General features: G+C 54.7%; 2 long non-coding RNA genes across 6 annotated transcripts; both read left to right on the forward strand.

Annotated features, from left to right (window-relative positions):
• Positions 1-4,409: 4,409 nt before the first annotated feature.
• Positions 4,410-6,697, forward strand: LOC121107175. Of its 3 annotated transcripts, XR_006931740.1 has the most exons (4): positions 4,410-4,709; positions 4,788-4,890; positions 5,027-5,112; positions 6,018-6,697. It is a non-coding gene; the product is annotated as an uncharacterized LOC121107175 (long non-coding RNA). The 3 variants fall into 3 exon arrangements; XR_005840835.2 differs by having other exon boundaries at positions 4,410-4,890; XR_005840834.2 differs by lacking the exon at positions 5,027-5,112.
• Positions 6,698-19,276: 12,579 nt separating this feature from the next.
• On the forward strand, positions 19,277-21,564 carry LOC121107150. Of its 3 annotated transcripts, none has more exons than XR_006931723.1 (4): positions 19,277-19,756; positions 19,893-19,978; positions 20,884-21,094; positions 21,316-21,564. It is a non-coding gene; the product is annotated as an uncharacterized LOC121107150 (long non-coding RNA). The 3 variants fall into 3 exon arrangements; XR_006931722.1 differs by lacking the exon at positions 19,893-19,978 and having other exon boundaries at positions 19,518-19,575; positions 19,654-19,756; XR_006931721.1 differs by lacking the exon at positions 19,893-19,978.
• The last annotated feature ends 283 nt before the right edge of the window (positions 21,565-21,847 follow it).

Below are 21,847 nucleotides of genomic sequence, written 5' to 3' on the forward strand. Positions count from 1 at the left end.
GAGACATCAGGGCTCAGTGGCTCCGTGGCAGTGATGCGCTGCATCAGCTCTTGCGTTTGGCAGCTGTTTGCAGTGGCTTTGGTCCCCTCTCTTGTGACACCGGGCAGGTCCTGCTTGTGCTGGGGGACCTCCAGAGCCGCTTCTGAAAAAGCAAGAACATCCCCCCGAAGGATGATGGCAGCCTTCCCACAGCCACTCGGTGCAGGCAGCCACCTCTGGGGGTCACCTCTGCGGAGCACAGTCTCACCGTCAATCCAGGTGAGCAAACGGTCCATTTCCACATCATCGTTGTCAAGTCTGTGGGTGCTGGGTGTCTCTTCTGGAAAAGGCAGAAAATGCCCAGCGGGGCAATGGCAATGCCGGCTTTCCCACGCCCACTCCGTGCAGACACCCCCCCAGCAGCTCTGCTGCCCCTCCGAGAGAGACTCACCGTTGTTGATCCACGTGAGCAGGTCATCGATGTCTGCGTCGTCGTACAGGATGCCTGTCTTGGATGTCACTTCTGGAAAAGGCAGAAAATGCCCAGTGGGGCAATGCCAGCTTTCTTTCCCACACCCAGTGTGGGTGGGTGGGTGGGTGGGTGCCAGCAACCCCCCGCCAGCTCTGCTGCCCCCAAACTCACCGTCGTTGAGCCATGCCAGGAGATGCTGGATGTCCGCCACGTCCTCCGGGATGTCTGCGCTCGCTGTGGCTGCTGGAAAAGCAAGGACATCCCCAGTGGGGCAATGCCAGCTTTCCCACAGCCACCCGGTGCGGACAGCCTGCCGCACGCCCCGCAGCCCCCAAACTCACCCCCTGAGTCCAGCGCTGCGGTGCTGCAGCCGAGCGGAGCCGTGGCGGGATGGGGGCACCCGTCGGTGGGCGCTGGGTGCCCCTGGTCCTCCGTGAGCACCACGGCGTCCTGAAAGGGCTCCATCGGCGACTCCCAGGTGGCGGGCAGGGTGCAGGGCACGGGGAGCACCTGCTCCTGCAGTGGTGGTACCTGCAAAAGAACTGGCGGGGGGCCGGGGCGGCCGGGGGCCTGCGGCAGGCAGGTGCCTGCGGGCTGCGGGGGCTCCCCGTGGAACACGGCCCCAGGCCACAGCCCCATCGGCTGCTGGGGCGGCAGCGTCCCTGCCAGCAGGGGATGTCCCCAGCAGTGAGCGGGGGCAGTGGGGGGAGCCATAGCTGGGTGCAGCCCCCCAGGTAGCAGCTGCAGCACCGGTAAGTGCAGCCCCCCAGTTGGGGGCAGGCCCCCAGGTGGCAGTGGAGCCCCAGTTGGGGGCAGCCCCCCAGGGGGGAGCCGCGCTGCCTGTCCCCAGACACCTGGTACCCCAGGCCAGACAGAGGCCTGAGGCGCCAGGTAGGTGGCAGTGGGGACAGGGAGGGCTTGGGGTGGTACCGGCATCGGTCCGCGGATGGTGGGCTGCATCCAGGCGGGGTCCGGTGGCGGCACAGTCGCTTCAGAGAAAATGGCGTCGGGCGTCAGAGGCACCGTCAGCGCTCCTCGAGGGATTCTCTCTGTGGGGAAAGGCCAAAGTAGGCTCTGGGGTGGGCTCTGGGGTGAGCTCTGGGGCGCTGGGGTGCGATCTGGGGCACAGGGCTGAGATCGGGCTTACAGGGCTGGGATCTGGGGCGCTGGAGTGAGATCTGGGACGCTGGGGTGGGATCTGGGACACTGGGGTGAGCTCTGGGTTACAGGGGTGATATCGGGGTTACAGGGGTGGGATCTGGGGCACAGGGGTGGGATCTGGAGCGCTGGGGCCAGCTGAAGCATGGGAGCAGGGGAAGCCTGCTGCCTTACCTGCCATGACAGCTGGAGAGTGGCAGTTAGGGGAGCCCCTCCCCCCAGGGGGGTTGCGTGACCGTTGGGGTCAGCCCCTTTCCCCCAGGCTTGAGATGGTTGCAGTTTTTGTCGCCACAAAGACCTTAAAGACCCTCAAGTCTAAGCACAACCTAACCATACCAGCCTAACTCTAACGAGCCCCTGCTCAATCATGTCCCCGAGCACCACCTGGTTTTCAACACATTCAGGGATGGTGACTGAACCAGCTCCCTGGGTGGAATAGGGAGCCAGCCCATCAGGTCTCCCCTCAGCCTCCTTTTCCCCACACTAAACAGCCCCAGTTCCTTCAGTCACTCCTCAGAGGGCATATTGGCCAAGGCCTTCCCCAGCCTTGTTGCCCTTCTTTCAACCTGCTTCAGCACCTCAACGGCCCTTCTGTGCTGAGGTGCCCAAAACTGAACACTGGACTCGAGGTGAGGCCTCGCCAGTGCCGAGTCCAGGGGCAGGATGACTTCCCTAGTCCTGCTCACCACACCATTCCTGAGCCAGGAATTGTGGTTATGCCATTGGCCTTCTTGGCCACCTGGGCACACTGCTGGCTCATCTTCAGCCACCTGTCCGTCAGCACACCAAGGTCCCTTTCAGGGATCAGGCAGCTTTCCAGCCACTCCTCCCCAAGGAGGACTGGGGGGACGCCTGGGCTTGTTGTGACCAAAATGCAGGACCCGACACTCGGCCCCATTGAAACTCATCCAGTTAACCTGGCAGAGTGAAGAGAGAACAAAAACCAAGCAGGCAAAGAGCAGAGCTGTCCACAGGGGGCAGGGCTTGGGGCAGGGCCTGTGCCGGAGGGTGGTCCAGCACAGTGGTGGCCTCGGGGCCCAGGCTGGAGGGGGCCTGGCACAGTTGAGGCCTCGTGTGGGCCCAGAAGGAAGGAGGCCCAGGCACAGGTAGAGCCTCGGGGCCCAGGAGGGAGGAGGACCAGGTGCAGTTGGGGCTGCTTTGGGGCCCGGGCATGTGGGAGGCTTGGCACAGCCAGAGCCTTGTGGCTGCACTCCCTCTGTACAGTTCAACCTTGATCCATAACCTAAAATGGTAACTGTAGTGAAAGGCAGTAGCTGATCCAGCGGCTTTCTTGTGTTTTAATTTTCCTATGAGTGGGGAAGGACTCAAGCTAGTAAACAAAGAGCCCTTTCTGAAGAACAGGACTCAGAAAGTATGAGCACAGAGCAGATCTCCCAGTAGAGATTCTTCCCCTTAGACAGGCAGCCCTTAAACGAGGGTGGGGAGGGCTGGAGCCAGGCTCCACCCGTTTTTTGCCCAGGTGAAATGCTTGCAGCTGTGCTCCACAGCAGAATGTGTTTTAATGAAGCCTGTGAAAGCCTGTGACATGAAAGAATCCTTTCTTCCTTCCTTTTTTCTCGTTTGTGTTTGTTGCCTGCAGTTCCAAGCAGGTGGCCTCTCAGTGTCTTGCAAGTGACAGCTAGCAGCAGCAGGTCCAGCCAAGAGGCACAGCACCCTGCAACCTCCAGGTGAGTGACAGCAGGCAGGCAGGCCTTTGGGCTCTGCAGGGTCATTGTGTGGAGCATTATGCCCAGGAACAGCTGAGTGTAAAGATGATGTCCGAGCTGCAGAGCTAAGCCTAACGGAGAGGCCCAGCGACTCAGCTCGTTTCCCAGCGTGAGGCAGGAAATTAGAGCCACTAGGGATATGCAGACGCTTTCTGCTTTTGTCTGTTGCCTCCCTCCTTCTGCCCCTGTCAGAGGGGAGGAACGAGCTGCACTTGCACAGAGACATTGCTCTCACGGCCACTCCCCCCTCAGGTTGGAGCATTCCTGGCTGCAGGATGGGCAAACCGAAGTTCTTGCCTGATTGTGTCTGTAAAGCTTAAAAAGGGACACAAACTATGGCCTCTTGGCTCATGAGAGGGGGTGAGAGAGGGGATGCTGTGCTATTGGGCTGCAGCCAAGAGTCTGAGAGAGTCTGTGTTATGTGAGATTTGAGAGACAGTTCTGGGGAGTGTGGGAGCAGTGCAAACGTGCAAGGGTGCTTTTCCTTTCAGGGGCCTTTGTGCGACCAGCAGATGTTGATGCCCTAGAAGCACGGTGCGGAGCACATCCTGGGATCAAGGTGCCACGGACTGGAAAATGCTGCTGTGGCGAAGTTCCTGTGTGAAGACAAAACTCCCAGTCCCCCAGAAAAGTGGAGGCAGAAGAGCAGTGACAAGGTATCTACATGTCTATCTGTGTATGTGCACAGCAGGCCCAGCTGCCCCTGCTTCCTCCCTCCACGGGATCTGCTCCTGCTGCTGCTGCTGCTGGAGTCTCCTCTGGCCATGGTGGCGTGGGGCGAGTTCTTGTGTCAAACAGGATCTCCCATTCGTCAACTCATTGTGACCGGGCCTGATCCCCTGGTTGACCTGTAATGAATCGCAACGTTATCCATCCCATAACCTACCCTGGCACCGAGGTTAGACACCGTAGGTCTGTAGCTACCAGGATCATCTTCTGGCCCCTTCTGAGCTTGAGACCTCATGCGGCTGTCTCTAAAGTGTCTTGCCCACCACTTCATCCTGGTTGGGTGGCCTGTAGCACACTCCCACGCTAACGTCAGTCTTACTGGCCTTTGCTTTTATTCTGACCTAGAAGCTCTCAACCCTATCATGGCCATCGTTCATTTCCAGACATTCCCATTCTTTCTTAACGTAGAGGGCTGCACCACTGCCTTTCCTGCCTTGCCTCTCTCTTTTGAAAAGTCGCTAGCCATCCATCACAGCACTCCAGCTGTGTGAGTCATTCCACCACGTTTCTGTGATTTTTCTCCTGTTTTTGGATTCCAAGAAAAGCCAGGTAGGATTATTTTTATTGTTATTCTTTTTTTAATGGCAGGCATTGTGTTCAACTTAAAAAAGGAACGCATGAAGAATAGCTTTGTTTGCATTCTGGTAAGTGCTGAGGCTTTGGCTGATGACAGCTTTCAGCTGCAGCTGAACTAGGCTGGATTTGTCTCCTGCTCTCCATAGGTGAGTGTTTCTCTTCCAGATCTTTGAATCAGCTTTCTACACGGCTTAAGTGATGGAACAGGAAAGACTCCAATATGGTAACAACGTGATTTCTAGTGTTTTGGTACGTATATTCAAGTCAGTATGGGTCCATTTCAGACAGCATCGTCTCACATCTGTTTGTTGTCTCATATCAAAGGCATTTTTACTAATTTGGCTACATACATACTCCACCCATAGTTTGCGTCTTGTCTTCTTAGGGTGAGGTTTGCCTGCTGAACAGCAAGACAAAAGAAGCTTAAATTACAGAAGCAGAGAAGCAGAGACAGTCTAGAGGCTCAATACAGTACGGATCAGTTAGAGTATTACTTTGAAGTTGTTGTGTTCTGGGTCTTAGGTGGGATGAGAGACGGGTGTGAATGTTACAGCCAAGTGTTTTTCCCTTGTTCATTGTTCACCTGCTGCCATGCAAGCCAGCTCTTCTTTTCCCTGCCTCTGCTTTTCTTGTTGCATGCATATGCATCGCAAAATCTCTGAACAGATTTCTTTTCACGTTTTAACAGTGTATAGCTAGAAGTGGGGCTTATCTCAGCCTTTTGTCTCATCATCTGATGGCGATTGGTTGTGTATGGGGGGAGTTTGCACGAATTATTAGCATCTCACCAAAAGCAAGGAACAGAAAAAGAAAGAAAAAAACACCAAACCGCCCTAAAAGCTGCATAAATGACTATAGCTGAGCCAGCAGGAAATATTACCTGCAGTTTGCAGAGTCCTCATTTTGCTCAGCACTGACTGGATGGGGTTAACAGTGACCGCTAATGAAGGAGCTCTGCTACCTGTCTGAGCAGTGCTCCAGTCTTTGTTGCTGCGTTAGGAATGCACTGCTTCTCCTGCCACATTTCTTCACGCCCTCGGTTGTTATCTGAGCAGTGTTAGCCCCCACGAGCTATGCAGTCAGTGCCTGCTTGCTCCAGGTGCTCCATAAGCACAGCAGAAGGATGCCAGGGGGCTTGCAGGCAGTGTGTGCATGCTGTTGCTCTCTCAAAGAAGCCCCTGTTTTAGCTAGCTGCAGAAGAAACCATTTTTTCCTTGGTCAGATCCTTGCAAACGCAGTGCAAGTGTACAGAACGGTACAGTGTCTAGCTGTCTTTTGGCAGTATGTGCAATGAGGTTATCTATTTTTCAGGCAGAGGAGTGCCTCCCGACAGTTGAGACTGAGCATTGTTTTCTCTCCTTCTTCATATCTTGCAGGAAAGATTGTTTCACGTGTAATGAAAAGCTAGTGTCCAGATGATCACTGCGGCCAGATGGCAATTTTGATGCCCTCGTCACTAAGACTTGTCCAAGCCCTGATGTATGTGAAGCTCATCAGGAGGGAATGCTCGCAAGAATCAGCTAACACAATAGCAGCAAGCTTTCAGTGACAGCGTTCAGGAAGGGTGACGATTCAGGCTGGGAGCAGGTATGTCATCACCTGACTTGACCACATGTAACTTGATGCTAGAAGTACACCACGTCCTCCCTCCCTGCATGGCAAGAGATTGCTCTCTTCTCCTGCAAAGGCAGCCAAAGTAACTTCTGTGTGCTGACTAGAGAGAGAAAACTTGGTGTCACTCCTCGCAAGTCCTGTGGCAGCCAGATACTGTGTTAGCCACTCACAGGTAGCATGTCTTTGGTATCAGGGTGTAAGAGAATGAACTCTGTAGGAGCGCTGCTGTCATAGGCCACCAAGGGCCCGGGATGCCTGGCTGAAATTTGATGTTGCAGATACCTTGGTGTCACTGGAATCCATGGAGTTGACACAGTCCTCTGATGGCTGGATTTCGGCTTTCTAAGGGTATTCCTTTCTGTTTCTCATCTTTTCGGGTGATATTGCTTTGCTTTCCTTGGCTTTTTAGTAATTCCTATTTTGGTTATTGTTTCTGGAATGGCTTTGCTTTGCTCCTTGGTTTTTTCTTTTGTATCTTTGCCTTGCATTGCTTGTGAATTTTCATTTATTCCTTCTCTTCAGTGCAAAGCATTGGTGAGTGCTTTTCTCTTTGTACTGTGTTTGGTTTCTTTGCTTTGACACGATATACACGAGTAAAGCAAATGAATGGAATACAGTATGGTGACCTTGTTTTGTTTGCTTTGTTTTCCTTGCTTGGTTGTTTTTCCCCTATTGCTTTTCAGTAGTGCGCCTTTTGCTTTGCTTTCCATCGTCTTTGTGTCTGTTTTGTTGGCTCTTTGTCTTAGCTGTTCCTTTTCTTTGCATTAGCTTCTTCCTCCCAGAGGAGAGCATTCCTTGCCTTTTCAGAGGATGGTTCTTGGCTTTGCTTGGAGTTTCTCCCTTGCTCTTCATTCTTGGTTGCCTTACCTGGCTTTGCCTTCCTTGTCCCCTTGCCCCGGCCTTGCTCTTCCTTTGCCTTCACTTACCTGATGTGCTCTCTCCCTTGATTGTTCTGTTCTGTCTGTTCCTTTCTGGCTTCTTGAACTGCAGCCTCCTCTCTGGGCTTTCCTGCCGTGCTTGATGCATTTGCAGCTCCTTGGAGTTTCCCAGGTGGGTCCACGCCTCCTGGGCCTCCTTGCCTCTTCCCTTGTGGTGCTCTTGTGGCTTTTTCTCCAGCTGGCTGGATCCATGCGGGCCTATTGCCCCATTTTCTCGGCATTGGTGTATGTAGATTGTTCTGTGTCATCTTCCCAGGCATAGATGCTGAGTTTTTGCCTCTCCCACACTCTGTTGTCATCTTTGCTTTTCCGTGAGAGTGTATTCTGTTCTGTTAGCGTTGGTTGCTTGTTTTTGAATTTGGTGTTTGTTGTTGTTTCATGTATTGTTATTGGCTTTCTTTGATGTGCGTGGGGTTTTTCTTTGTTCTTTTTTTCAGTTTGGTGCTCTTTTTTTTTTTTTGCTGTTCACTTCTTTGCACTGTATTTTTTTCCCAGTAGCGTTTCTTTTCCTTTCTCTTGTACTAGAAATTGTAGCTCCTAACACTAATCCAAATGTATAAACCACAAGTCTGAACCACACAGGTGTATGGGAACTGTATAATCACAGCCTGACCCTCTGTTTGACCACCTGAGGCGAGTGCTGAGTCAGCTGCAGGGGCACAGGTGATGGCAGTTTCACCTGAGTGACCGGAAGGGGTGGACCCTGGCTGCAGCCCTGCTAGACCCCATGTAAGGGCTGACTCCCAAGGAGGAAGGCTCTCTCTCTGGAGGTCACCCTTAGTGGAGCTGTTCTGCGCGCCCAGGGTACGGGTAAGCTTTGTATTTCATTCCTCCTTTGGAAAGGCAATTCTCTCTCTGCTCCTTTACCTATTTGCCTTACAATCTGTTTGCCATACACACAGGTAATGTTTAACCCCACTAATGGGTAGCCCTTAAGCCTTTTCTGTAAATGCAACAGGGATAGGGTTAGCCCTCATCAAGTAAGGGCCACCCTCAGTCCTAAAACCAAAGGGTAGCCCTTAACCATAACCGAAGTGCGAATCCTTCGCTCTAATCCAATGTGGTAACCGTTGACCTGTCACTGAAGGGAAGCCCTTCATCCTAACCTACTATGGTAACTCTTCATCCTAAACGCTAGCCTCTAACAGTAACCTTTAAGCCAATCCCTAGGGGTTTTCCTTAAGCCTTTGCCCTGACTGAACTTGGTAGCATTTCCACGTGAAGCCTTATCTAATGCAGTAACCCGACCATCTGATGCCAAAGGGTAACGGTCCGCAGTTAGTAGTAAGACTAAATAGTAGCACTTAACCGTAATCCAGCAGGGGATGAGGCCGAGCTTGTCTTCTGCCAGGGCTGCTCTCAGCCCCAGGGCACGGCGAGCGGCTGCGGGCAGTGCATCTCCCAGCTGAGGTGCCTGTCAACATCTGCCCGCTGTCCTTGTGGAGGGCCCGTCATCGTCATGGAAACTGATTGTAACAGCACAAAGGTTCCAGGAGCGTGGGTGATGTCAGCTGTGACATCCTCTGGGGGGCCTGGAGCCGCCCTTTTTTGGCCTTGCAGCCCATCAAGCCAAAGCCTGCTGTCCTGCACGTGGTCCCACCGGGCAGAAACTCTTGGGACGTAGGAAGGTTCAGGGGAGGGGACAGATGCCTGAGGGCATTCTTTGATTCCATCCCGAGAGTTGTCTTTGTCTTTGTTCTTTCCATGTCGTGTGGTTTTTCTTTGCTTTTCCTCTTGCTATTTAACATCTTTTCTTTTATGCTTCTTTCTCTGTTGCTTTGCATTGCACTGCTTTGGTTGTTTGTTGGTTTTTTTTCCCTTCCTTTCAGGCCAAGCCCCAGGGGCTGCTAGGGCAATGTCCTCACTTGGAGGGGGAGGCTGGGTTTCCCATCTGAGGGCTTCATGCACAAATAGCAAGGAAAACTCAGACACAGAGCAATGCTAAGCAAAAGCACGCCTTTTCTGAGACACTGTCTCAAGCTCCCTGAGCTCTTTTTTCCTACGAGGTAACTCCCCTGCTTTTTTCCATCTCTTATTACAACAAGAGAGATTTCCATCGCTCTTACAACAGCTCGCCAAATAATGTTCTTACCCACAGAAGCTTTCCCTTTTCCCTTTTCTCAGTGAGAGTCGCTTGAATCCCGGGCTGATTCCCTAAAACCAAGTGTAATTTTTCTCCTTCCCAGAAACCAGTCACCAACAGAAGTTGTCCTGTTAGCCCACATCCACCCAAAATCCCTCAAATACACTATTCTTACAGCCAAACCAGACCATTTTCTGTTCAATTGCAGTGCACTTACGGACCCTATTTCTAGTCTTGTTCCTGCTGAGGTAGTGGTAAAGAAACCCCAGGCTGCCTGACAGCAATACATTGCTCAGAGTAAAGCTGCTGGAGCGCACAAAATGCTGTCAGGCGTCCGAGCTGAGCAACAGACTTCATTCCTGAATTGCACAGCTACCAGTAGAAGTGACCTCCACGCTGTTTGGCCTGTCCAAGGAGTTCACGCAGCTCTGAGTACCCCCATTTCTACACAGAGTGGTATCCCCCGTCGGCTATCAGCTGCTACTGTAAGCCTTTCTGCTGCTTGAAGCCAGAGGGGCCAGACCCAGCTGGCCCTTAGGGACCTCCTTTGACCCAGGCCTCCGACGGAAGTGTACCACTGGTTAACCCAGAATGGCAACTGTAGACCAAGGCTATCACAGGCACAGTTTTCCCTTACCCAGGGAGCGGAAGGGACTCAGTCCAGTAAATGAAGATGGAACTGCTTACCCCTTTGTGAGGAGGAGGGCTCACACCCTACTCAACAAGAGCAGAATTTGAAGCAGTGATCCTTCCCTTGGGGCAGCCAGCCCTGAAATGAGGTGAGGGAGGGGTGGAACCAGGCTGCACCCCTTTGTCATCCAGGTGAATTGCTTCCCTCTTTTTGCTCCTGAGCAGAACAAGATTTGAGGAGGCGGAAAGCCTGTGAAGTCCAAAAAGACTGCTTTCCTACTTCCTTCCCGTTTGTGTTAGCTGGCTGTCACGGAGTGATCTAGATCAGTGTATGCCTGTGGCGGGGCAGTGGGCCTGTTTTCCTGTGTTTGGCTTCCTTGCTTTGCCATGATGCTGTCTTGAGTTCATGTGCTGGACTCTTGTATTTCGTGTCTTTGTTTTGCTTTGCTCTGTTTTCCTTGTTGTTTGCCGTTCTTTTGTCAGTCTTGCTTTATTGCTGCTCCTGTGTTGCAATACCTTGGTTTTGTTCCGATGTGGTGATTGATACTTTTCCCTTTCCCATTCTTGGAACTCTTTTCTCCCTCCTTCAGGGTGTTCCTCTTTGTTTCTCGGCTTTTCAGGTGATTTTGCTTTGCCTTCCTTGGCTTTTTGGAACTTGGGAAAAGGTACCGAGGTGCATGGATATGGAGAAGAAAAGCTCTCCTGCTGTGGCTGAGAGGTGATGCAAAGGAGGCCTCCCGAGCAAGCACCACAAAGGCAGCTTGCTTCTCCAGAGGCTGCAGCATAAGCTCGTGTTCCTTGCGGAGGACTCCGTTGTGCATCTGCAGGAGCTGCTTTGGCGTGGAGGATTTTGTGGAGTTGCTGCCAGTCGTTGCTCGGATGAAGTGAGGCTTTTGTCCTTGTATTTGTGCAGGAAAGCAGTGCGGAGGGAACGTGTGTGGTGAGATGCTGAGGAGAGATTGCCTTCCTTGCCCCAGCAGGCTGCTTGTGTCCTGGTGATGCACGGTGACGAGAAGGCTGCTGTTCTGTGAGTAAGCCTGCCACGTGGGAGTAATGGTTGTGGCCTTCTGGGCAAGTCTCTGAGGAGAGGTCTTTGGGCAGGCTGGTTGTTTTGCTGGGCAAGTGCCATTTCAGTTGTTTGTTGCCGTGCTTGGTTGGTGCTTGTTTGAGAAATAGTCGTTCTCTAGGCGAGCAGTGCTCTGGCAGCAGGGGAGTGAGAAATGTCATGTCCACCCAGTCTTCTCCACGAGCCTTACGCTGCCTTTCCCCAGTGTGTGTAAATGGCTGTAGAAATGGCAGGGGGAGAAATGGGGAAGAGGGGAGGTGCGGTTTCTGTGCATGCTGTGTCCACGGAGCAGGTGTGAGCTACTAAGAGCTGGGAGCCCTGCAGAGCGTCCTGGGTTTGTTTTGCTTCCTTGTTGGGGCTGTTGGGATGCTTTTGTGGGTGCTTTGTGCGTTTGAAGTCCCTGTGAACTCTGCTGAGACCAGTGGTGTCCTAGGGAGAGCCCCGCTGCCCCCTTTTTGTTCGGGCTGTTTTCTTCCCTCTGGAGGTTAAAAGGGCCTTCAGAAACCCATCAGTACAACTTGGTGCTGCTCCAGCCTGTCAAGTGGAGATGATGAAGTGTGACCGCCACTGGGGCAGGGAGGAGAGCAGCTAAGAAATGGTGTTGCCGTAGACTGTGTGGAGCTTGTTCTTGTGAAACGGTCCCTTGTGCTGCCAGAATCTCTCTGACTTTCAGTCATGGCCTCTTCCTCCTGGCTTTCAAGATGTTCAGAGGCATTGCTAAGAAAGAAAGAGCAGAGCTCTTCCTAGGCCATGGCAGAGTTCACCTTTCCAGGTGTATGCCAGAGCATGAAGCATGGTCAACAAGGACGGGGTAGCAGCAGCTGGAAACAGGGGAAGCTTCCACAGAGCCCCCCGCTGGAGTCCCAGGGTGATGAGCTGAAGCTGATCTTGGCAGCATGAAAGGTGGTTTTCCGGGCTGTGTGCCGTATAGGGCTCAGGGCTGTCACTGGGGTTGCTTTCACAGGACACCCCCCAGCCCAGCTCAGGACCCACGGTGAGTCTGTGGGTGACAAATGTGTCACTGAGAGACAGCATCAGGGTGGGAATGCGTGGACCACAGCGCCCAGGGCAGAGTCAAGCAATGCTGGGGGTGGGGGGGGTCAGCCCCAAGGAGAAAGTCTCCGCCACGGGAGAAATGGATTGCTTAGCTCCCCACTTAAGCTCCCATTGCCTCCCAGTATTGTCTAGAGTCTTCTTGTGCAAACTCAGTGCCCCCCAGTGCCCTGCAGTGGGCTTCCCAGTGCCTCCAGTACTGCCCAGTGCCCCCAGCTCAACACACCCACTGCTCACTGCGTGACCATCTCCTTCCCCAGGAACAGCACAAGGCAACAGAGGCGTTGACAGCAGCGATGGAGATGGAGATGTTCAGAGTGGAGGAGCTGTTGGCTCGCTGCAGCCACCCCAGCATCCCCGGAGGTGGGCACGGGGGGGGGCTTTGGTGCTGCACAAACGACTGCAGGCAGAGGTGTAGGAAAGCGAACGCCATACGTTTAATAATTTAACGTACAAAACAGCAAATAAATGATTATATTCCCAACCATTTCCCACCCTAACAATTGTTTCTGATCCCACCCCCTAAAATTCCCACCCTCTAATCAATTTCCCACCCCCCAGCTCCCACCCCGCAATCAATTGCTCACCACCCACCCTCCTCCCCGCTTCCCCCCCGCTCCCTCCCACCAATAGTTCCCTCCCTCTGCAGAAAACCTCCCAGCCCCCCAAATTCCCACCCCAACAGTTCCTTCCTCCAAATTCCAACAACTTGGGAGTGTAACGTGATCAGAGTACAATTTCTCCCCCAGAATTGCCACCCCACAGAATTCCCTCCCCCTCCCCCCATCTTCAGTGCCAGCAGTTACGGTGTCCAATAATTTTTGATGCCAACCATCTCCCACGGCAGCCATTTCTCACCCCAGCAGTTTCCCAACCCCCAAATTCCCACCCCAACAATATCACAGTACAGCCATTTCATTTCTAACCTCAGAAAGATCCCAGTGCCTTAAGAATTCCAACACCAAATTCCCACCCCCCACCCCGGATTCCCACCCCAACAATATCTCAGTACAGCCATTTCCAACCTCAGGAAGATCCCAACACCCCATGAATTCCCACCCCAAGAGTTCCCACCCCAAATTCCCTCCCCCCACCCCGGATTCCCACCCCAACAATATCACAGTACAGCCATTTCATTTCCAGCCCCAAAAAGATCCCAGCACCCCAAGAATTCCCACCCCAAGTTCTCACCCAAAGAGTTCCCACCCCAAATTCCCACCCCCCACCCATTCCCCACCCCGCAACCATCCCCTCCCCACCCTCTTCCCACCCCCCAGCCTTCTTTTCCCAGCCCAAAGCTTTGACAGTCCAACCCGTTGGCGGTCCATCAGCTTCAGAGTCCCGCATTGCCCCAGCCCAAGATGCCGTTTGTGGACAGCCCAGTTTTGGAGGGGTAGGGCTGGGGCCGGTGCTGGTGCCCCCAGAACACTGCCGCTGCTCTCTGGGCATGGTGGGGGCCAGCGAGGAGCCCAGGGCTCCAGGGAGCCGTCTTGGTCGGCTATGGCCACGTCTCCTGCTCCAGCAAGTGGGCCGGTTTCTTGGTGCGCTCCCGCTCGAGCCGCTGTTGGGCTGTGATGGGCACCCCATCAGGGCACAGTCCTCCTGCTGCCCGCCCACCGTGCTGACACAGCCAGCTTGGCCTAGCGCCGGTGTTTGTGGCCTGGGCCATCGTGGCAGCGCGGCAGCTTCCTCTTTGTGGCTGGGCCGCTGCCAGTGTGCTGCTCGTGCCCGGTGCTCTTGCTGTTAGTGGTGGTGCAGGCGGGCGCTGGGCACTTGGCTGGCTCGGTGCTGTCCTCGTGGTGCATGTCTGCCAGCCGGCAGGAGATGCATCCGGGTGGCAGTGCCAGGCGGGTGAGAACCACCCGGGGCTGCCTCCGCCGCGCCTCTTCCATCAGACGTGCAGTGTGGGGCAGCAGAGGTGCGGGGGCAGCCAGGGGGGTCGGCAGTGCCAGGCGGGTGAGAACCACCCGGGGCTGCCTCCGCTGCACCTCTTGGATCAGACGTGCAGTGCGGGGCAGCAGAGGTGCGGGGGCAGCCAGGGGCGTCGGCAGTGCCAGGCGGGTGAGAACCACCCGGGGCTGCCTCCGCCGCGCCTCTTCCATCAGATGTGCAGTGCGGGGCGACGGAGGCGCAGGGGCAGCCAGGGGCGTCGGCACGGGCAGCTCAGGGGATGCTGGCTGCCAGCAGAGCGAGTTGCTGAGGAGCCCTGATTCAGGATGTGTCTCGTTGCTCAGCTCCCTGCTGGCCCCGGAGGAGTCCGAGTGCTCTGTGCCGGAAGAAGAGGAGTCGAGGCTGCTGGAGACATCAGGGCTCAGTGGCTCCGTGGCAGTGATGCGCTGCATCAGCTCTTGCGTTTGGCAGCTGTTTGCAGTGGCTTTGGTCCCCTCTCTTGTGACACCGGGCAGGTCCTGCTTGTGCTGGGGGACCTCCAGAGCCGCTTCTGAAAAAGCAAGAACATCCCCCCGAAGGATGATGGCAGCCTTCCCACAGCCACTCGGTGCAGGCAGCCACCTCTGGGGGTCACCTCTGCGGAGCACAGTCTCACCGTCAATCCAGGTGAGCAAACGGTCCATTTCCACATCATCGTTGTCAAGTCTGTGGGTGCTGGGTGTCTCTTCTGGAAAAGGCAGAAAATGCCCAGCGGGGCAATGGCAATGCCGGCTTTCCCACGCCCACTCCGTGCAGACACCCCCCCAGCAGCTCTGCTGCCCCTCCGAGAGAGACTCACCGTTGTTGATCCACGTGAGCAGGTCATCGATGTCTGCGTCGTCGTACAGGATGCCTGTCTTGGATGTCACTTCTGGAAAAGGCAGAAAATGCCCAGTGGGGCAATGCCAGCTTTCTTTCCCACACCCAGTGTGGGTGGGTGGGTGGGTGGGTGCCAGCAACCCCCCGCCAGCTCTGCTGCCCCCAAACTCACCGTCGTTGAGCCATGCCAGGAGATGCTGGATGTCCGCCACGTCCTCCGGGATGTCTGCGCTCGCTGTGGCTGCTGGAAAAGCAAGGACATCCCCAGTGGGGCAATGCCAGCTTTCCCACAGCCACCCGGTGCGGACAGCCTGCCGCACGCCCCGCAGCCCCCAAACTCACCCCCTGAGTCCAGCGCTGCGGTGCTGCAGCCGAGCGGAGCCGTGGCGGGATGGGGGCACCCGTCGGTGGGCGCTGGGTGCCCCTGGTCCTCCGTGAGCACCACGGCGTCCTGAAAGGGCTCCATCGGCGACTCCCAGGTGGCGGGCAGGGTGCAGGGCACGGGGAGCACCTGCTCCTGCAGTGGTGGTACCTGCAAAAGAACTGGCGGGGGGCCGGGGCGGCCGGGGGCCTGCGGCAGGCAGGTGCCTGCGGGCTGCGGGGGCTCCCCGTGGAACACGGCCCCAGGCCACAGCCCCATCGGCTGCTGGGGCGGCAGCGTCCCTGCCAGCAGGGGATGTCCCCAGCAGTGAGCGGGGGCAGTGGGGGGAGCCATAGCTGGGTGCAGCCCCCCAGGTAGCAGCTGCAGCACCGGTAAGTGCAGCCCCCCAGTTGGGGGCAGGCCCCCAGGTGGCAGTGGAGCCCCAGTTGGGGGCAGCCCCCCAGGGGGGAGCCGCGCTGCCTGTCCCCAGACACCTGGTACCCCAGGCCAGACAGAGGCCTGAGGCGCCAGGTAGGTGGCAGTGGGGACAGGGAGGGCTTGGGGTGGTACCGGCATCGGTCCGCGGATGGTGGGCTGCATCCAGGCGGGGTCCGGTGGCGGCACAGTCGCTTCAGAGAAAATGGCGTCGGGCGTCAGAGGCACCGTCAGCGCTCCTCGAGGGATTCTCTCTGTGGGGAAAGGCCAAAGTAGGCTCTGGGGTGGGCTCTGGGGTGAGCTCTGGGGCGCTGGGGTGCGATCTGGGGCACAGGGCTGAGATCGGGCTTACAGGGCTGGGATCTGGGGCGCTGGGGTGGGATCTGGGACACTGGGGTGAGCTCTGGGTTACAGGGGTGATATCGGGGTTACAGGGGTGGGATCTGGGGCACAGGGGTGGGATCTGGAGCGCTGGGGCCAGCTGAAGCATGGGAGCAGGGGAAGCCTGCTGCCTTACCTGCCATGACAGCTGGAGAGTGGCAGTTAGGGGAGCCCCTCCCCCCAGGGGGGTTGCGTGACCGTTGGGGTCAGCCCCTTTCCCCCAGGCTTGAGATGGTTGCAGTTTTTGTCGCCACAAAGACCTTAAAGACCCTCAAGTCTAAGCACAACCTAACCATACCAGCCTAACTCTAACGAGCCCCTGCTCAATCATGTCCCCGAGCACCACCTGGTTTTCAACACATTCAGGGATGGTGACTGAACCAGCTCCCTGGGTGGAATAGGGAGCCAGCCCATCAGGTCTCCCCTCAGCCTCCTTTTCCCCACACTAAACAGCCCCAGTTCCTTCAGTCACTCCTCAGAGGGCATATTGGCCAAGGCCTTCCCCAGCCTTGTTGCCCTTCTTTCAACCTGCTTCAGCACCTCAACGGCCCTTCTGTGCTGAGGTGCCCAAAACTGAACACTGGACTCGAGGTGAGGCCTCGCCAGTGCCGAGTCCAGGGGCAGGATGACTTCCCTAGTCCTGCTCACCACACCATTCCTGAGCCAGGAATTGTGGTTATGCCATTGGCCTTCTTGGCCACCTGGGCACACTGCTGGCTCATCTTCAGCCACCTGTCCGTCAGCACACCAAGGTCCCTTTCAGGGATCAGGCAGCTTTCCAGCCACTCCTCCCCAAGGAGGACTGGGGGGACGCCTGGGCTTGTTGTGACCAAAATGCAGGACCCGACACTCGGCCCCATTGAAACTCATCCAGTTAACCTGGCAGAGTGAAGAGAGAACAAAAACCAAGCAGGCAAAGAGCAGAGCTGTCCACAGGGGGCAGGGCTTGGGGCAGGGCCTGTGCCGGAGGGTGGTCCAGCACAGTGGTGGCCTCGGGGCCCAGGCTGGAGGGGGCCTGGCACAGTTGAGGCCTCGTGTGGGCCCAGAAGGAAGGAGGCCCAGGCACAGGTAGAGCCTCGGGACCCAGGATGGAGGAGGACCAGGTGCAGTTGGGGCTGCACTGGGGGGGCCCAGGATGGAGGAGAAGCAGGCTCAGTTGGGGCTGTGTTGGGGCCCAGGATGGAGGAGGACCAGTGCAGTTGGGGCTGCACTGGGGGGGCCCGAGCTGGAGCGGGGCCTAGCACAGTTGAGGCCTCCTCTGGGCCCAGACCAGAGGGAGCCCCGGCACAGCCCAGGCTTTGGGGCCTAGGATGGAGGAGGACCAGGCACAGTTGGGGCTGCTTTGGGGCCCAGGATGGAGGGGGGCCAGGCACAGTTGGGGCTGCTTTGGGGCCCAGGATGGAGGAGGAGCAGGCACAGTTGGGGCTGCTTTTGGGCCTGGGCTGGAGTGGGGCCTGGCACAGATGGGGCAGATTTGGGGCCCGGGCTGGAGCAGGCACAGTTGAGGCCTTGTCTGGGCCCAGACGAAAGGGAGCCCAGGCACAGCCTGTGCCTTGGGGCCTAGGATGGAGGAGGACCTGGCACAGTTGGGGCTGCCTGTGGTCCCAGGATGGAGGAGGACCAGGCACAGTTGGGGCTACTTTGGGGCCCAGGATGGAGGAGGACCAGGCACAGTTGGGGCTGCTTTGGGGCCCGGGCACGTGGGAGGCTTAGCACAGCCAGAGCCTTGTGGCTGCACTCCCTCTGTACAGTTCAACCTTGATCCATAATCTGAAATGGTAACTGTAGTGAAAGGCAGTAGCTGATCCAGCGGCTTTCTTGTGTTTTAATTTTCCTATGAGTGGGGAAGGACTCAAGCTAGTAAACAAAGAGCCCTTTCTGAAGAACAGGACTCAGAAAGTATGAGCACAGAGCAGATCTCCCAGTAGAGATTCTTCCCCTTAGACAGGCAGCCCTTAAACGAGGGTGGGGAGGGCTGGAGCCAGGCTCCACCCGTTTTTTGCCCAGGTGAAATGCTTGCAGCTGTGCTCCACAGCAGAATGTGTTTTAATGAAGCCTGTGAAAGCCTGTGACATGAAAGAATCCTTTCTTCCTTCCTTTTTTCTCGTTTGTGTTTGTTGCCTGCAGTTCCAAGCAGGTGGCCTCTCAGTGTCTTGCAAGTGACAGCTAGCAGCAGCAGGTCCAGCCAAGAGGCACAGCACCCTGCAACCTCCAGGTGAGTGACAGCAGGCAGGCAGGCCTTTGGGCTCTGCAGGGTCATTGTGTGGAGCATTATGCCCAGGAACAGCTGAGTGTAAAGATGATGTCCGAGCTGCAGAGCTAAGCCTAACGGAGAGGCCCAGCGACTCAGCTCGTTTCCCAGCGTGAGGCAGGAAATTAGAGCCACTAGGGATATGCAGACGCTTTCTGCTTTTGTCTGTTGCCTCCCTCCTTCTGCCCCTGTCAGAGGGGAGGAACGAGCTGCACTTGCACAGAGACATTGCTCTCACGGCCACTCCCCCCTCAGGTTGGAGCATTCCTGGCTGCAGGATGGGCAAACCGAAGTTCTTGCCTGATTGTGTCTGTAAAGCTTAAAAAGGGACACAAACTATGGCCTCTTGGCTCATGAGAGGGGGTGAGAGAGGGGATGCTGTGCTATTGGGCTGCAGCCAAGAGTCTGAGAGAGTCTGTGTTATGTGAGATTTGAGAGACAGTTCTGGGGAGTGTGGGAGCAGTGCAAACGTGCAAGGGTGCTTTTCCTTTCAGGGGCCTTTGTGCACCAGCAGATGTTGATGCCCTAGAAGCACGGTGCGGAGCACATCCTGGGATCAAGGTGCCACGGACTGGAAAATGCTGCTGTGGCGAAGTTCCTGTGTGAAGACAAAACTCCCAGTCCCCCAGAAAAGTGGAGGCAGAAGAGCAGTGACAAGGTATCTACATGTCTATCTGTGTATGTGCACAGCAGGCCCAGCTGCCCCTGCTTCCTCCCTCCACGGGATCTGCTCCTGCTGCTGCTGCTGCTGGAGTCTCCTCTGGCCATGGTGGCGTGGGGCGAGTTCTTGTGTCAAACAGGATCTCCCATTCGTCAACTCATTGTGACCGGGCCTGATCCCCTGGTTGACCTGTAATGAATCGCAACGTTATCCATCCCATAACCTACCCTGGCACCGAGGTTAGACACCGTAGGTCTGTAGCTACCAGGATCATCTTCTGGCCCCTTCTGAGCTTGAGACCTCATGCGGCTGTCTCTAAAGTGTCTTGCCCACCACTTCATCCTGGTTGGGTGGCCTGTAGCACACTCCCACGCTAACGTCAGTCTTACTGGCCTTTGCTTTTATTCTGACCTAGAAGCTCTCAACCCTATCATGGCCATCGTTCATTTCCAGACATTCCCATTCTTTCTTAACGTAGAGGGCTGCACCACTGCCTTTCCTGCCTTGCCTCTCTCTTTTGAAAAGTCGCTAGCCATCCATCACAGCACTCCAGCTGTGTGAGTCATTCCACCACGTTTCTGTGATTTTTCTCCTGTTTTTGGATTCCAAGAAAAGCCAGGTAGGATTATTTTTATTGTTATTCTTTTTTAATGGCAGGCATTGTGTTCAACTTAAAAAAGGAACGCATGAAGAATAGCTTTGTTTGCATTCTGGTAAGTGCTGAGGCTTTGGCTGATGACAGCTTTCAGCTGCAGCTGAACTAGGCTGGATTTGTCTCCTGCTCTCCATAGGTGAGTGTTTCTCTTCCAGATCTTTGAATCAGCTTTCTACACGGCTTAAGTGATGGAACAGGAAAGACTCCAATATGGTAACAACGTGATTTCTAGTGTTTTGGTACGTATATTCAAGTCAGTATGGGTCCATTTCAGACAGCATCGTCTCACATCTGTTTGTTGTCTCATATCAAAGGCATTTTTACTAATTTGGCTACATACATACTCCACCCATAGTTTGCGTCTTGTCTTCTTAGGGTGAGGTTTGCCTGCTGAACAGCAAGACAAAAGAAGCTTAAATTACAGAAGCAGAGAAGCAGAGACAGTCTAGAGGCTCAATACAGTACGGATCAGTTAGAGTATTACTTTGAAGTTGTTGTGTTCTGGGTCTTAGGTGGGATGAGAGACGGGTGTGAATGTTACAGCCAAGTGTTTTTCCCTTGTTCATTGTTCACCTGCTGCCATGCAAGCCAGCTCTTCTTTTCCCTGCCTCTGCTTTTCTTGTTGCATGCATATGCATCGCAAAATCTCTGAACAGATTTATTTTCACGTTTTAACAGTGTATAGCTAGAAGTGGGGCTTATCTCAGCCTTTTGTCTCATCATCTGATGGCGATTGGTTGTGTATGGGGGGAGTTTGCACGAATTATTAGCATCTCACCAAAAGCAAGGAACAGAAAAAGAAAGAAAAAAACACCAAACCGCCCTAAAAGCTGCATAAATGACTATAGCTGAGCCAGCAGGAAATATTACCTGCAGTTTGCAGAGTCCTCATTTTGCTCAGCACTGACTGGATGGGGTTAACAGTGACCGCTAATGAAGGAGCTCTGCTACCTGTCTGAGCAGTGCTCCAGTCTTTGTTGCTGCGTTAGGAATGCACTGCTTCTCCTGCCACATTTCTTCACGCCCTCGGTTGTTATCTGAGCAGTGTTAGCCCCCACGAGCTATGCAGTCAGTGCCTGCTTGCTCCAGGTGCTCCATAAGCACAGCAGAAGGATGCCAGGGGGCTTGCAGGCAGTGTGTGCATGCTGTTGCTCTCTCAAAGAAGCCCCTGTTTTAGCTAGCTGCAGAAGAAACCATTTTTTCCTTGGTCAGATCCTTGCAAACGCAGTGCAAGTGTACAGAACGGTACAGTGTCTAGCTGTCTTTTGGCAGTATGTGCAATGAGGTTATCTATTTTTCAGGCAGAGGAGTGCCTCCCGACAGTTGAGACTGAGCATTGTTTTCTCTCCTTCTTCATATCTTGCAGGAAAGATTGTTTCACGTGTAATGAAAAGCTAGTGTCCAGATGATCACTGCGGCCAGATGGCAATTTTGATGCCCTCGTCACTAAGACTTGTCCAAGCCCTGATGTATGTGAAGCTCATCAGGAGGGAATGCTCGCAAGAATCAGCTAACACAATAGCAGCAAGCTTTCAGTGACAGCGTTCAGGAAGGGTGACGATTCAGGCTGGGAGCAGGTATGTCATCACCTGACTTGACCACATGTAACTTGATGCTAGAAGTACACCACGTCCTCCCTCCCTGCATGGCAAGAGATTGCTCTCTTCTCCTGCAAAGGCAGCCAAAGTAACTTCTGTGTGCTGACTAGAGAGAGAAAACTTGGTGTCACTCCTTCGCAAGTCCTGTGGCAGCCAGATACTGTGTTAGCCACTCACAGGTAGCATGTCTTTGGTATCAGGGTGTAAGAGAATGAACTCTGTAGGAGCGCTGCTGTCATAGGCCACCAAGGGCCCGGGATGCCTGGCTGAAATTTGATGTTGCAGATACCTTGGTGTCACTGGAATCCATGGAGTTGACACAGTCCTCTGATGGCTGGATTTCGGCTTTCTAAGGGTATTCCTTTCTGTTTCTCATCTTTTCGGGTGATATTGCTTTGCTTTCCTTGGCTTTTTAGTAATTCCTATTTTGGTTATTGTTTCTGGAATGGCTTTGCTTTGCTCCTTGGTTTTTCTTTTGTATCTTTGCCTTGCATTGCTTGTGAATTTTCATTTATTCCTTCTCTTCAGTGCAAAGCATTGGTGAGTGCTTTTCTCTTTGTACTGTGTTTGGTTTCTTTGCTTTGACACGATATACACGAGTAAAGCAAATGAATGGAATACAGTATGGTGACCTTGTTTTGTTTGCTTTGTTTTCCTTGCTTGGTTGTTTTTCCCCTATTGCTTTTCAGTAGTGCGCCTTTTGCTTTGCTTTCCATTGTCTTTGTGTCTGTT

This window comes from Gallus gallus, chromosome 18 (genome assembly GCF_016699485.2).
Source record: "Gallus gallus isolate bGalGal1 chromosome 18, bGalGal1.mat.broiler.GRCg7b, whole genome shotgun sequence".
Taxonomy (NCBI): domain Eukaryota; kingdom Metazoa; phylum Chordata; class Aves; order Galliformes; family Phasianidae; genus Gallus; species Gallus gallus.